The 14,157-nt window shown below is 42.7% G+C and overlaps 1 long non-coding RNA gene across 1 annotated transcript; it reads left to right on the top strand.

Annotated features, from left to right (window-relative positions):
- The first annotated feature begins 2,570 nt into the window (after positions 1 to 2,570).
- LOC141944630 (uncharacterized) lies at positions 2,571 to 7,987 on the top strand. The gene is made up of 3 exons (XR_012629293.1): positions 2,571 to 3,252; positions 4,124 to 4,311; positions 4,914 to 7,987. It is a non-coding gene; the product is annotated as an uncharacterized LOC141944630 (long non-coding RNA).
- Positions 7,988 to 14,157: the final 6,170 nt, after the last annotated feature.

Genomic DNA, 14,157 nt, shown 5'->3' with positions numbered 1-14,157 from the left:
GGCTTTATAAAGCCTGGTTCAAGGTGCTTAATAGGTTTGCCTCCAATGTCCCTGTTTTTAAGTGTTCAATGCAACAATTTCCACTGTACTCAGCATTTCTGAAAAAACAGTCACTGGAAGAGTCATCTAACTGGATGTGTTTGAATACGTGATCTTGTACAGCTCTCCAAGACAGGGTGGGGGGGGGGCGGGAAGATGAGGCCAGGAAGTGCCTTTGTCATGCAGGTCCAGTTGCTCCACAAACGCTTAGCCCTCATGTGTTCAGTGTGTCCACTGATGACAACAGAGCTCCTGATTGAAAGCACAATAGTGCATCTCTCTCTTTGCACTCATGTTTTGCTGTGTTCACCTTGCTTTTTATAACCTGGAATCCTGATCCTTGTTTTCCTTACGGGAAATGGTGGAAGTCTTGCTGACAGCAGAGGGAGAGGACCAGACTCACCAGAGACTCTCTATCCTCTGGATGCAGAAATAAAGCAGCAGACTTTGAAATGTAACCTCTGTATCTCGTCAGCATGTTTCTTTCTAGATTCCTGGGAGGGCTCTTAAAGGCAGCAGCCTTGATGGACAGACAGGAAGAGGGCTAGACATTGCAAAGCATGAATAATCCTAAATTCTAGCCTGGTCATTCACCTAATGGAGCTCTGAGTAATAAAATGAGGTTTCTGAAACCTTTTGTTTACAAGGGTTTTGTGCATTTTGGTTTTGTGTGTGCTTAAGATTAATTTGTTTTTAAAATGGAGTTCCCTGCTCTTCTAGCCACATGCATGGGGCCCCAGCACCCCACTTGCCCCTGTAGCCTTTGCTTGCTTTGTGAGAGCACTGGCCATCCTGTGATCATGTCAACAGCTACCCAGGCTGCAGGCGTACTGCTACTCAGAGTGAGCAAAAAGAGGTTTTGTTTGGGTCCCTGTAAATGAGTGGATAGCACAAGAAACAGCTTTGTGGTGTACTGAGCAGGACAGGAGAGTGGAGAGAGCCGATGTCCACGTTTCCCGCCTCTGCTACCAAAATCACAGTCTCCCTGTTGCAGCAGCATAGCCCCCGGTTCTGACAGTACGGATCCCTGTGGACAGACCCATCCCACTGCTTGCAGCACTCTGGCATGGACCACTGTCTGTTTGTTTGTGTAGTTGTAATCTGTGGACAGTGATCCTTTCCAGGAGGATTTCTGAGGCAGGATTTGCAGGGGGCATTGCAAACTGCCCCCAGGAGTCATAGAAACCAGGAGCCATGATGAAAAAATCCATATATATTTACTGTATTTGTGACCTCTCTAGTTCTTACTACAGGAACTGTTACAAGCATTTACAATGTAAAATCTGTAGAAAGAGAATAAAGCTCAGAAGTGTCTGGCAGCAATTTACATTGCACTGGTAGAATCATGCTGTAGGTGCCAGCCAGTATCACTTCAATAGTTCACTCATACAAGTAAATTAATGTCCAAAACCAGCCTGCAATAGGCCAGTCTGACCACTTCCAGCTCTGCAACAGGCACGAAGATCATTTTCACAAGTCTTTGTAATGCTGTTGCAAATGGCCAGGGACTTTTTCAAGTTAGAGTTAAACAACCATGATAACAAAGTTAGACCTGGAGGAAGAGTTCCTGCCTGTTGTGATGCAGCGCTTCAGGGCATGTTCCTGATAACAGTGTTTTCTTTACCGAGAGGAACAGGCTTTACCCCATCTCCTTGTACATGTCTGCAGTAGAAATATCCCCACTTGAGCAAGACTCTCCCTTAGCTCCTTTTAATAAGAGAGTAACAGGCCTTTTTAGGATGTGAGTCATTGGACCTATTTTAGACATTTAATTTTTGTGAGATTAATGGTGGCTTCCCACTATTTGCTTCTCTCCAGTGACTCGGGGAGCTCCAGTATGACTACATCTAATTTAGCATGTGTTTTACAGAAGCCTGTATCTGCACAGAGGCATCACCCTGCCTGATAAGACCTGGTTTCGTAGCTGCAGAATTGATTTTGATGACACGTTACACGCAAATAAAACCATGGACAAGTACATTTATGCTCTACTTTGTCATCTGCTCCAAAGCTGGATTTTGCTGTTGATAAAGATAATGACCCAGTAAACTTGGTCTCATGTATGACTACAGTTTCTCTTTTACCCTGTCCAGGGCCATGGAGACAGCTTCCAGCATGCCTTGCAGGTTCATACACTGCCCAAAAACACCCTGAGGGTATGTGTGCTGGCTGCCCTTCTGTGCTTGCTCCTCAGCTTCAGTGTGGGCAAACCCATGCTGTCAAAAGATGTCTTGGGGATATGACACTCCTCCTGGTTTCAGGCTGTGATTGCACAAATCGGAAGAATTACATTAGGGGAAATATAGAGTGACCCATGAGAGAAACAGATCCATGTTTTTTCTCAGAAAGTCAAACGCTTTATAGTACTTTGGTTTTCATCTGCTGTAGGCTCCAGCAGGTCCTGCTGGGGAGACGGGTCAGGGCGGAGGGAACTGGGCTCTTTTCTCTCATTATCAGTGTTAAATGTTTTACAGAATTCTGGTGTTGAAAGCTTCAGTCTGAATGGTTGAGAAAAAGTTCAGACCTGCGCATACTTAGCTTCCAGCAAATGCCCACATGAATTTCTCTGATTAAAGTGGAGCAACCACAAGGGAAATTCTCAGGACAGACAATTTCAAATTCTAAATAGAAATGTATCAGGAAATTAAAGTAAAAAGGAAAGACCTATGGCTAATACCCATAAAGAATCATTTGACCTGTGTCTAGATTTCAGCTGCATAACAAATCTAGGCAAAACACCAAGAAATACAAATTTGTTATGCTCTTTCAGTTATGTTTCTCAAGCTCAAGCCTCTTGAAGTAAATAAAACTGACTCAGGAAATTAATGTATTAAGGTTTTCATTGATGTCATTGTAACTGTAAAACATTTTTTACAGTATTAATGTCAGCACCCAATCATTACTTTGCAGTCAGTATAATTGGATGCATCTGATAATTAAAGGCTCAATCCTGATCCCATTGATCCTTTTAGAACTGCTTCCTTTATGCTGCTGAGTGTGTCAGCAGCTGTATTTGATGTGTATGTACAGGTAAGAGAGATTTCAAATGATGAAAGCTCCAGTCTTCCTGGCAGCGATGTCTCAATTATCTCTTCAATGATTTTGGTTTTAGGAGACAGTGGATACCTACCTGACATTAATGAGCAAATGTTCACAAACTCTCCTGTTTCAATCTGTGATATGACTTTACAAGTAACTTCTTACAAGTTGGAGGTGAGTCTTCAGCACTGGGCCACTAATACTCTGGATCTTTAGAGTTCACAAAACCTGCATGGCAATGCTGACACATGCACAGCACCACTAAATGGGACATCTGGTGACCTAAAAGTATGATGGAATACTTAGCTCTATTTGTAAGCCTGAAAGAACAAATAATACAATTGCAAGCTTATAGTCTACTAGCCTTTCTTCTCAGATTAACATTTCCAGACATTCAGTGCTAGAAAAGTTTTCAAATGAAAATTCTATTCTATGTATAAATATACACTCTGTCCTATATATGACAGTATAACAGTAATTGTAATGGAAAATCATACAAACGGAGTACACTTGTTACTTCATTAAAATTGCCTGTTTTGGTGTGTTTGCACATAGTAGCTTGATGTTCTTTAAAGTGAAAAAGATTTAACTTTATTAAAAAAAAAAAAAACCAAAGCTTTTTGACATTTTTCATCTCCCTACCCCAACCAGCAGAAATGAATTAGATTTCTTAAAACTCAAAGGATTCTTTTTTTTTTTTTTTTTTTTCACTCTAGGCTAAGAGCAAGCATGAAAAATGTCAAAGGCGGTAACAGATAATTATCTATATATATATGCATATATGTAACAGCATACACATTTTTACATTTTATATATAAGAAACTTTGGCGATGCAGGGTTTCTAAGGGGCTGTACCATGCCATCTGTAGCAGCAATACCAGTTGCTTCCCCTCCCTGAGCATTATCCCATCGCTTTTGGGGTGGAGAAGCAGGGAGCAGAGCTGGATCTCTGCTGTTGTGAGGAACAGCTGGCAGAAGCCCCTTGAGCGTTAGTGCTTGCTTGCTTTGCCCTTGAGCTCAAATAACTGTTTTATTGGTCTTCCAGGAAAGCTGTGAGTCCTATTTGTTTCTCCAACATGGAGGGAAGGAGAAGACCCTTAAAAAGTCTTGCAAGTGTTTTTGCTGCTGATGATTATGGAGCCGTTGCTGTGTGCTTGAAGGGCCTGGGATGCTTCCAGGGGTGCTAGGTTCCTGCATGTACATGGGAACAAGCTGAAGAGCACCTGCAGCAAGGTGGGAAGATTTATTTCTTGTAGTTTTTCAAAATAGCTGGATAAATACAAATAAAAAGCAACTGAACAAATTATTCTCTAAGTACCTCCTGGTCAGGAGGAGTGAGCAGCAGAATGGAAGACAGATGGTTCTGTAGGGAGCCAACTGAATCTTGCTTGCTTGACATCTTTTGCTATGATTTGCTAAGTTTTTCTCTGCTTTCTAAATATGTTGTAAGAATTCTTCTCCCAAGTTCTTCTCCTCTCATTTCCATTCTCTTCCCATGGCGTATTTATGCAGGGGCTTGGGGGCTGCTTCATTCAAAGTTAGAGATTAAGATCACAGGTAATTAGGCCCAATTTGTCAATCGTCCACCCTTGCTGGAATTTAAAGGGGTTCAAAATGTATCAGAGACACTGGCATGGTGCATGACTGACAATCCTGTTTTCCACATGAAACAAGGCAAAAAATTAGTAGATGGAGAGAAAAAGCATTTCCCCCAAACTATAAGATACTGAGTATATGTACCTCTTCCCCATATATGACCCTAAAGACAGTATAAAGTTTTCCAGTGAGAATCCAAGCAAACATGAGTCAGAAATCTTGTCTCATTATGTCTACAGATACTTACTGAGATAAAAGAGAAAAAAGCAGTTTGAAGTCTGCAAGCCACTGGCTGCTGCAGAAAGAGCAATCTTCTTACCATCTTCTGTGTGACTTGGAAGTCTCTCATCTACTATTGTGAAGAGCTGCTAAAGTTTTTTTCCCCTTAGAGCATTTCAGAAGACAAAAGTTTTTCATGCATAAAAAAAAAGTGAAATGAGAAACCTCAACTTTGAGGTACAAATGTTTTGTTTATAAAAACTGGAAATGATTCTGTTTTAATAGAAAATTGTTTTAAGAAAACAGGAGAAAACTCAGTTTTAAGTCCAGGCTTCTTTGTCCAAAAGGAAAACAATTTGTGAGGGGAAAAAAAGATTTTGTAATCTTCTACAAAAATACTTGGCATTTTTTGATCATTTCTATGTCTTTGTTTGCATCTCGCTCTGTCTCTTAATTGTCAGAATTTAGCCTTCCCAGGATGCAATATTATTTATCAAGGAATTTTGTTAAATATGTCACAGTCTCAAAGGAAGGTGACAAAAAGGAAGGTTCCTGTTGCAAGATGGCATTCCTGGGGGCAAGTCACTCTGCTAAAGCTCTCTGCAAGGAGATATATGTTATAGAAGAGTTTCATGCCACAAAGAATGTTTGCAGTGAGTTGTCTTTTCCTTTCTGAAAAGTATAGCGTATATGTCATTTTGCCAAATCATTGTTCTCATGTCAACCGCTTTCCATGTTGAGAAACCGCATATCTCCATGTAAAATTGCAGCTCTCCAAAGACAGCTGAAAGTTCAAGATGTTATGGGTTCTGAGGTGGGATAAGTTGCTGCCCCTACACATGGGTATGGTTGTGGAGAAAGGTGACGTTTTCTCCTTATGTTTCACCAAAGACTCACTCTAATTCTGGGCTGTCAAATACAGGGGAGAAATGATCCTCAGTGTATGATTTATTTTTAACATGAGACAGTCTGTAGGCATTTATAGCTTTCTGTGCTAGTAGATTTAATTACTATTTGTCCTGTCATTTCTTTTAGTGGCAGAAGTTGACAGCAGCAGAAGTTGACAATGGGGCCAATAATTAAGGTTGCCTAACATTCTTAAAAAGTTGTTAGGCTTGCCTAGATCCTATTTTCACTTGTTAATATTTTTGTTAAACTTCAGCCCTGCAGAATGATATTTTCCTCACCAGAACCTTTCCTCAAAATGGGTGTCAAAAGCCAAATCACAAATGGCTTGCTGAGTCTCCAGTTAGGAAGGAAACTATTTTGCCACTGTGAAGTCTCAGGAAGAAGGAGGAAAGGATGCAGTTTGCCCTGAAAGTGGAGGGGCTGGGAGGGAGGAGGCAGAAGGGTCAGCAGAAGGGTGACAGTTAACGTTTGAGAGGGAGGTGACAATTGAACTGCAACTGATATGTTGTCTGCCTCCTGCTGGTGCAGACCCTAGCAGTCCTATGTGTGCCACAACACTGGGGGCTTCCAGAAGACATGGCCTATGGTGTCTGTGTTGGTTTTATGGGCAGCTTGGATGGAGATGCCTGTAAATCCCATGCGTCCTTGTGACAGGTGATATTTGGGCCTGTTATCAGTCATTATCTGTTCTCCATGGGCATCGGAAGCTGATACAGAAGGTACATGATTATGAGCAAGCTCTGGAGCCCAGGGTCTTCTTACAGATATCTGTGCATATAAAGCACAGGGTATATGCTTCTCCATGCAGAGGAGGCAGGTTGCTTCAGAGCCAGTGCTCTGATGGCGTCTCCGACAGTAGGAGACGTGGGCAAGAAGTGAGTTTGTTCTTGGACGTAGCCTTGGGACTGCTCTCATGCAATGGTGTAGATGCATCTTGAGAGGATAAGGGGCAGCTACTTTGTTAGCTTGTGTGGGGCGTGTCTTTGTGTGCTAGTTTTGGCTAGGATGGAGTTAATTTTCTTTATAGTAGCTGGTAAGGGGCTATGTTTTGGTTTTGTGCTGGAAACACAAAACTGTTGATAATACAGCCATGTTTTAATCATTGCTGAGCAGCGCTTACACAGAGTCAAGGCCTTTTCTGCTTCTCACACCACCCCACCAGTGAGTAGGCTGGGGGTGCACAAGAAGTTGGGAGGGGACACAGCTGGGACAGCTGACCCCAACTCACCAAAGGGATATTCCACACATATGACATCGTGCTCAGCAATAAAATTAGGACGGAGGTTGGCCGGGGGACCACTGCTCAGGGACTGGCTGGGCATTGGTCAGTTATTGGTGAGCAATTGTTTTCATTTGCATCACTTGACTTTCTTGGGGTTTATCTCTCTCTGTTTTTTATTTACTTTTAAAATTAGCTTTTATTATTTTCCTTTTCATTACAATTTATTGTTCAATTATTATTTTATTATTTTGTTTCAATGATTAAACTGTTTTTATCTCAACCCACAAGTTTTCTCACTTTTACCCTTCCGTTTCTCTCCCCCCATCCCACTGGGGAGGGGAGTGTGGTGCTTAGCTGCCAGCTGGGCTTAAATCATGACAGTTCTTTTTGGTGCCCAGCGTGGAGCTCAAAGGGTTTTAGATAATAACAGATTGACCAGAGCGTATTAGAAGGGATTTATATTTGTTAACAGCTGTGGGTCATGATATTGATTCATCTGTTCTTGATATTAGTTTATCATCTGATCTGTGCCGTGCTGGTTTTTTTGCTGTACACATTAAAGATTGGTGTTGGCTTTTGCAGTTTGCTGTGCTCTGTAATGATGTTTTGCCTGGGAGATTTGTTATTAAAACAGTGACCTTGAGCTTGGGCTCTGTACTGAAGCCATTATTGTACTTTGGATACCATCTCACAGAGACAATTAACAATTATGCTTCTTCCTCTGAGAGCTTTTTTGTGGAGGAAATACAGAATGGCACCTTCACCACCTTTTTCTGTGATGTTTTTTTCCTTGTTAACAATAACTTTTCAGTGTCCTGAACATCTTTGGGTAGTTAAGATACTTCTATTGGTATTTCTTAGTAATGTTGCTTTGGTTTTGTCAAAGGTGAACAAGAAATTTAGGAATATGACCCAGGCTTTGCGACAGTATGGCCATGGGTGGCAAGGCATGTGGGAGAATATGGGCGGGTATCTAGAAAAATTCTCACCTCCAACTGTCTGGAACTTCACTTCCAAACAACTGCAGGATCCTGATGAATTGATAGAATGTTTGGGAAAAAAAAATGCTGTGGCTATTCTGAAGAGGCACAACCTACCGCACTGTGCTGGACCCTGGCCAGCATCTACCAAACACTGCTTGATATTATGCAGTGCCCTCAAGGAGAAGAAAGGATCTCTGGATCTGAAGACATACCAACAGACACTATGGCTAAACCAGACACTGTATCAGTCAGCCCTATAACTAAAAGGAAACAATGGAAGCAGAAGTCAGCTCATTTAGAAGGGGTGAAGAAGCTTCTCCTAAGAGGGAGCGGGAGAAAGAATCAGAGGAGGCAGGCTTCTCTGCCGCAGAGCAGTCACAAGAACAGGAGGAGAAAGAGACTGAAATCATAAATGAGACAGAAACCACCTGATCCCTATCCCTAAGTGAGCTGCAAGATATGTGAAAAGATTTTAGCCATCAACTAGGTGAGCTAATTCTCAGCTGGTTACTCTGATGCTGGGATAGTGAGGCCAGTAGTCAAGAGCTAGACGGTAAGGAAACCTGGCAGCTGGGTTCCCTTGCTAAGGGTAAGGCCATTGATAAAGCGATTGCAAAAAGGCAGGAGTCCTCAGTCTTTGGTGGCAACTCCTATCAAGTGTGAAGGACAGGTATCCCTTCAAGGAAGAACTTGCAAATTCACAAAGCAAATAGACCAACATTGAGGGAAGTATCCAGTATCTGAGGGAATTAGCCGTGGTGGAGGTGATCTATAACAACCTGGATGATGACCATGTGTGCAAAGACCCCAGTGAAATCCAGTGCACGTGGTCCATATGGCAAAAGTTTATACAAAATGCACTGACGTCATATGCCAACCCTGGCGATAATGATCTGGACAGACACAGAGGCACCAACTATAGAGAGACTGGCCAGACAACTCAGAGAATATGAAGATAATCTTGCTTTCTCCATGCGGGCCTGCGTCTTGACTGTGAAGGAACTGACCCAAAAATTTTCCAAGCAATCCGAGAAGGATAGGTCCCTTTCATGAACTCCAACCAAGGTTTCAGCTATTGCAAGTCAGCCTTTGTCTGTTCAAGGGAGAGGGTACTGGTGGCGCACACCATGTGCAACCCTGTGGTTCTTCCTGTGTGACCAGGGGGAGAACATGGACAAGTGAACCTACCTGGCGTCTAGAAGCTTGGGTACAGGAACTGCAAGGAAAAGCAGCCAAAAAGCATCCATTCAGGAAAATTACTGTTCCAGTGTCTATTGGGCACAGTAGAAGTGCTGATAGTACTTTTGACCCTGATGAAGGGACTTCTGTTTTGCAGTTGAAAAAATCAGGTAATGAAGACTCCAACCAGGAGGATCCCAAGAACTGTCTGTGGTGGAGGCTGAGGTAAGCCTAACTGGGAATGAGTGGCAAAAGCATCCTGTTGTGACTGGTCTGGAGGATCCATGTACCCTTGCCATAGACTACATCAGGAGAAGGTACTTCAAAGACCAAAAAGGGTACCAGTGGGCCTTTGGTATAGCTGCTTTGAGTACAGAGAACATTAAACAGCTGTCTAGCTTGCCTGGTCTCTCAGAGGATCTGTCTGTGGTGGGGTTGCTATGGGTTAAAGAACAGCAGGTGCCAACTGCTACCATGATAGTGCACTGGCGACAATATTGCACCAACTGAGACTCCCTCGTTCCCATCTATATGTTGATCTGGTGACTAGAGAGTCAAGGAGTGATCAGTAAGACTCATTTGCCCTATAATAGTCCTGTATGGCCAGTGCAAAAATCTAATGGAGAGTGGAGGATAACAGTGGACTATTGAGGCCTGAATGAAGTCACACCGCTGCTGAGTGCTGCCATACCAGGCATGCTAGAAATCTGATATGAACTGGAGTCAAAGGCTGCCAAATGGTATGCAATTGATACCACCTATGTGTTTTTCTCAATCCCTTTAGCAGCGGAATGCAGGTCACAGTTGCTTTCATGTGGAGGAGTATTCAGTACACCTGGAATCAGCTGCCCTAGGGGTGGAAACACAGGCCTACCATTTGTCATGAACTGATACACACTGCACTGGAACAAGGTGAAGCTGCTGAACATCTGCAGTATATATATTGAGGACATCATTGTGTGGGGCAATGCAGCAGAGGAAGTGATTGAGAAGGGGAGAAGAACAATCCAGATTCTTTTGAATCTTTGCTATAAAACAAAGTAAGGTCAAAGGACCTGCACAGGAAATCCAGTTTTTAAGAATAAAATGGCAAGATGGATGTCATCATATCCCAATGGATATGATCAATAAAATAACAGCTATGTCTCCACCAACTAACAAAAAAGAAATGCAAGCTTTCTTGGGTGTCGTGGGTTTTTGGAGAATGCATATTCTATAGTCTGATCATAAGCCCTCTCTACTGAGTGACCCGGAAGAAGAATGACTTTGAATGGGACCCTGAGCAACAGCAAGCCTTTGAACAAATTAAACAGGAGATAGTTTGTGCAGTAGCACTTGGGCCTGTCCAGACAGGACAAGATGTGAAAAACAAGCTTTACACCACAGCTAGGGATAATGGCCCCACCTGGAGCCTCTGGCAGAAAGCGCTCCAGCATCAGTAGCTCCTATCCCAAGAGACACTGCAGTCCTCCAGCTTTCTTACCTAGCTCTCTCTCAACTGATGTTACTCTGTGCTAGACCCTCTGTGCTGGTAATATCCAGAAGGACTTTTATTAATGACTGAAAATGACATTTATTCCTGCAAGAGAGAACCAACAGTGGCTACGCAGAGGTGCCTTTCATGCCTTTAAGACAAAAAACAAGGCAGCTTTCTGCCATGGGGCTGCAGTACGCGAGGTGTCCCTGTACCACTAATAAAGGGAGAAAGCTCTGCACAGTGGAGCTTGCTCTGAAGAAGAGAAGTGCTTTCACCACGGAAAATTACTGTTCCTCGGGAAACAAAGCCAGTAGGAGCGCAGTTTGTAAAGGTCACTTGAAGCTCCCAATAACAGCATTCTTGAGAATGGGAACTAAGAAAGGAAGGGGTGGCAGAAGCCCCTCTCAATTTGAAGAGCTTCACCGTATCAGTATTACCCAGGGAATTCCCCATAATTTTTGACTATTGATCAGCTACTTAAGCATGACACTGACATTGCTGGAATAAGCCTAAAAGACAACAACTCTGTCCATGGTTTTCTGAGGCTTGCAAGTGAAGTTGCGCTGTCCCAGTTCTGAGACTCACATTATAGTACTTTGGCATACCTTCTACTATCTAGATACTCTTGCTCCATCTAGTGAGTAAAGTTATTGCATATCCTGGCTTAGTTTTGGCTGTGCAGAGGACCTGGGGAAAAGTAACATAATTTATGAATTTGACCGATGCAAAAATGGGTATTACTCAGGAAGATTCTAAGTTAGATTTTGTTGGAAGAGTAACAATGACAGTGATTTTAGCTTACAGCTGCTCACTGACATGTCTTTTAAATTATTTTTTAAAAAGACTTGGGGTTTTTTTAATGAACTTTCCCATGAAAATCTATTTGTGTTTATATTCAGTGGGTGGATTTACTTGTTATGTGAATCAAATGGGGGAGAAGAGATAAAATGAAAAAAGTTGGTTTAAGTACTTTAACTGTATCTGTTATAACCCATCTTTACTGTTCTTGTTCAGCAGCCAGATTGCATTCCTCTTTTATAATAGAAGGAACACGAGGGCACCAGCTCGCAGATCTTTAATGCAATAAAGCAGTCTCTGAGGACTGTGTGAGGGGCCACATCTTGCAGGGCACTGATGAGAGAAGAGTGGAGACAGGGCACGCCAGCATAGAAATGCTCAGGACCCTCTCTGGTGCCTGTTGAGCCCCTGTTAAGCTCAGAGGGGTCAGGATTTGCCCCTTCCTTCTTCCATCCTGCCTTGTCTTTCTACTTCTGAGACCATCTTGCCTAACCCTTGACAGACACATCTCATGCCATATTCCCCATTTTGTTCTTCCTCTTCTCTTTCCGTAAGACATTCAATAAAACTGTGAGTGAGGAACACAAGGAAAGGAGAAAAAAAGAGGCCATGGCATTTTTTTCTCAGAGTTTGTTTTTGGGGTCCTGTTTGATAGTCATGGAAGAAAACTGCTCTTTTCAACTGGCTCTGGGTGAGACCCATGGGTCCAGCAGGCCCCTTGGTGCACCCCACAGCCTGACCTGCACTGGGCACCATCCTCACCTTGCTGCTTTCTCTTCAGCCTGGCTTGTGCCTCACAGTCCTGCCAGGTGTCACAGCCTTCTCTGTCCCTGTTGTCCTGACTGTGACTGGTGGCCATGGCCAGTGAGGTGACCCTGCTGGCAGGGTGCCCAAACCTGCTGCCAGGCTCACCCTCCACCGCCTCTTGCCTGAGCCCCCTGACCATGCATGACCAGGCTGGAAGCAGCATGACCGAGACCTGTTTGCTCTGTCTGAGCATGCATGTGTTTTATGGAGTGGTGACAATGTGATGTGCATATTTCAACCACATGTGATGACTATGTAGCATGGTAGCAGCAGGGACACTTGACTGCACAGTAAGTGCCTTTTTCTTTGGATAGAAGTTTCCTAATTTTATTTGAAAACTCCTGTTATTACTTCTGAGTTTGGTTAGGCTCGTGTAATAGATATATATACAGCATATATTAAAATATATATATATATTCTGAAAACATGCAAGCTGAAGACATAGGGCTTCCATGGCTAACAGGATTTTTTGCTTTTAAGTGAAAACAGTTTTTTATTTTCAAAAAAAGATTTAATAAGGAAGGTTTCTTTCCCCCACCAAAAACCCTATAAAAAGATGTAAAGATATTTTTTGCCTGTTAAGGCCAAAGTTATACAGGAATTCTAGAGACTATCTCAATGGTTTTGCATGGCCTTGGCTGCCTTGTTTATTGGTCCAGCACTAAATGCCAGAGTAGCAGTGCCATCTATAGAGGGCCTGATCCAGTTCCCTCTGTGCAGTGCTCTGTGCTATTAAATATCCTTGGTATAATTCTTTTGCACAGTACCATTTTCATCCTTTTCTTAAACAATAAGATTATTTTTTCTATAAATTCTGGGGTACAAGGGTTGGAGCAATGGTAAAGGAAGTCTGTTCCCATACTTACCTCCCCCTTTCCCCAGCAGACAATGCGGCACTGAGAGCCTGCCTGGTAGAAGTCTGATGGTCTTACGGTCCACTGGTCCACAGTCCACTGGTCCACTGTCAGCCTGAAGGACTCTCAGGACTACACTGAAGGCAATATACTGGTCCAGTACATTGTGCTGTGTGTCTATCATGTCTATCACTATTGACTGTAACGGGGTGCTAAAATCCTGCTTTTCTGGAGAGATAAAAAGCCAAGATCTTGACAGTGAATGCTGAGTAATGCCCAGGTGACATTTGCTGTAGTGTTTGTCCGGGAGTCCTGTCTTAGACAAATTTCAGGTCAGGCAGTTGGTTTATCTTACCATGAAGCTTTAGACCGACAGTGCTTCTCAGCTTCTTCCATTTTAAATAGTTGTTTTTGTTATTACTAGCCATTAGATCACTTCACTGCTCTATCTATAAACTGGCTTAGTTCATTTGTGAGTGATACAGTCCCTATGGACATCACAATGGAGGTAAAGGAGGTCATTACTTATTATTTCTAAGGATCATAGCTTTTTCACTTCTGGGGTTTTGTGGCCTTGCATGACCTTCACAGCTCACAGTGAAAATGTCGTGTTCTCATCCTACTTGTCCCTGGATTATATGAGCCTGATTCAGGGGTTTCCACATTCTTACCTATAGACTGTCATCAAAAACTTTAGATTTGCACATCTGATCTAGTGAACAGGTAACATTTGCAGGTAAAAAGATAAAAAAAATCAGAAATCTGCATTAGGGAAATAAGAAAATCTGCTCAGGATCTGCTTTCCTGAGCTAAGGAATCAATACAGAAAGGCAGAGGGAAGAAATACAGATGGGGAAAACTTCTAGATTAATTAGAAATGGTAGAGATCTGATAACCAAGTATTATTTTTTTCCTCTGAGGCAATGCTAAGTGCATTCAGAGGGCAGAAGACAGGCAGCATAAAACAAAGTGACTGACTGCTGATCTTTTGAACCCATGGAAAAGGAATGGATACACTTTGGTGAAAAACATCAA

This window comes from Strix uralensis, chromosome 5 (genome assembly GCF_047716275.1).
Source record: "Strix uralensis isolate ZFMK-TIS-50842 chromosome 5, bStrUra1, whole genome shotgun sequence".
Classification (NCBI taxonomy): domain Eukaryota; kingdom Metazoa; phylum Chordata; class Aves; order Strigiformes; family Strigidae; genus Strix; species Strix uralensis.
This window is presented reverse-complemented; position numbering and strand designations above follow the sequence as displayed.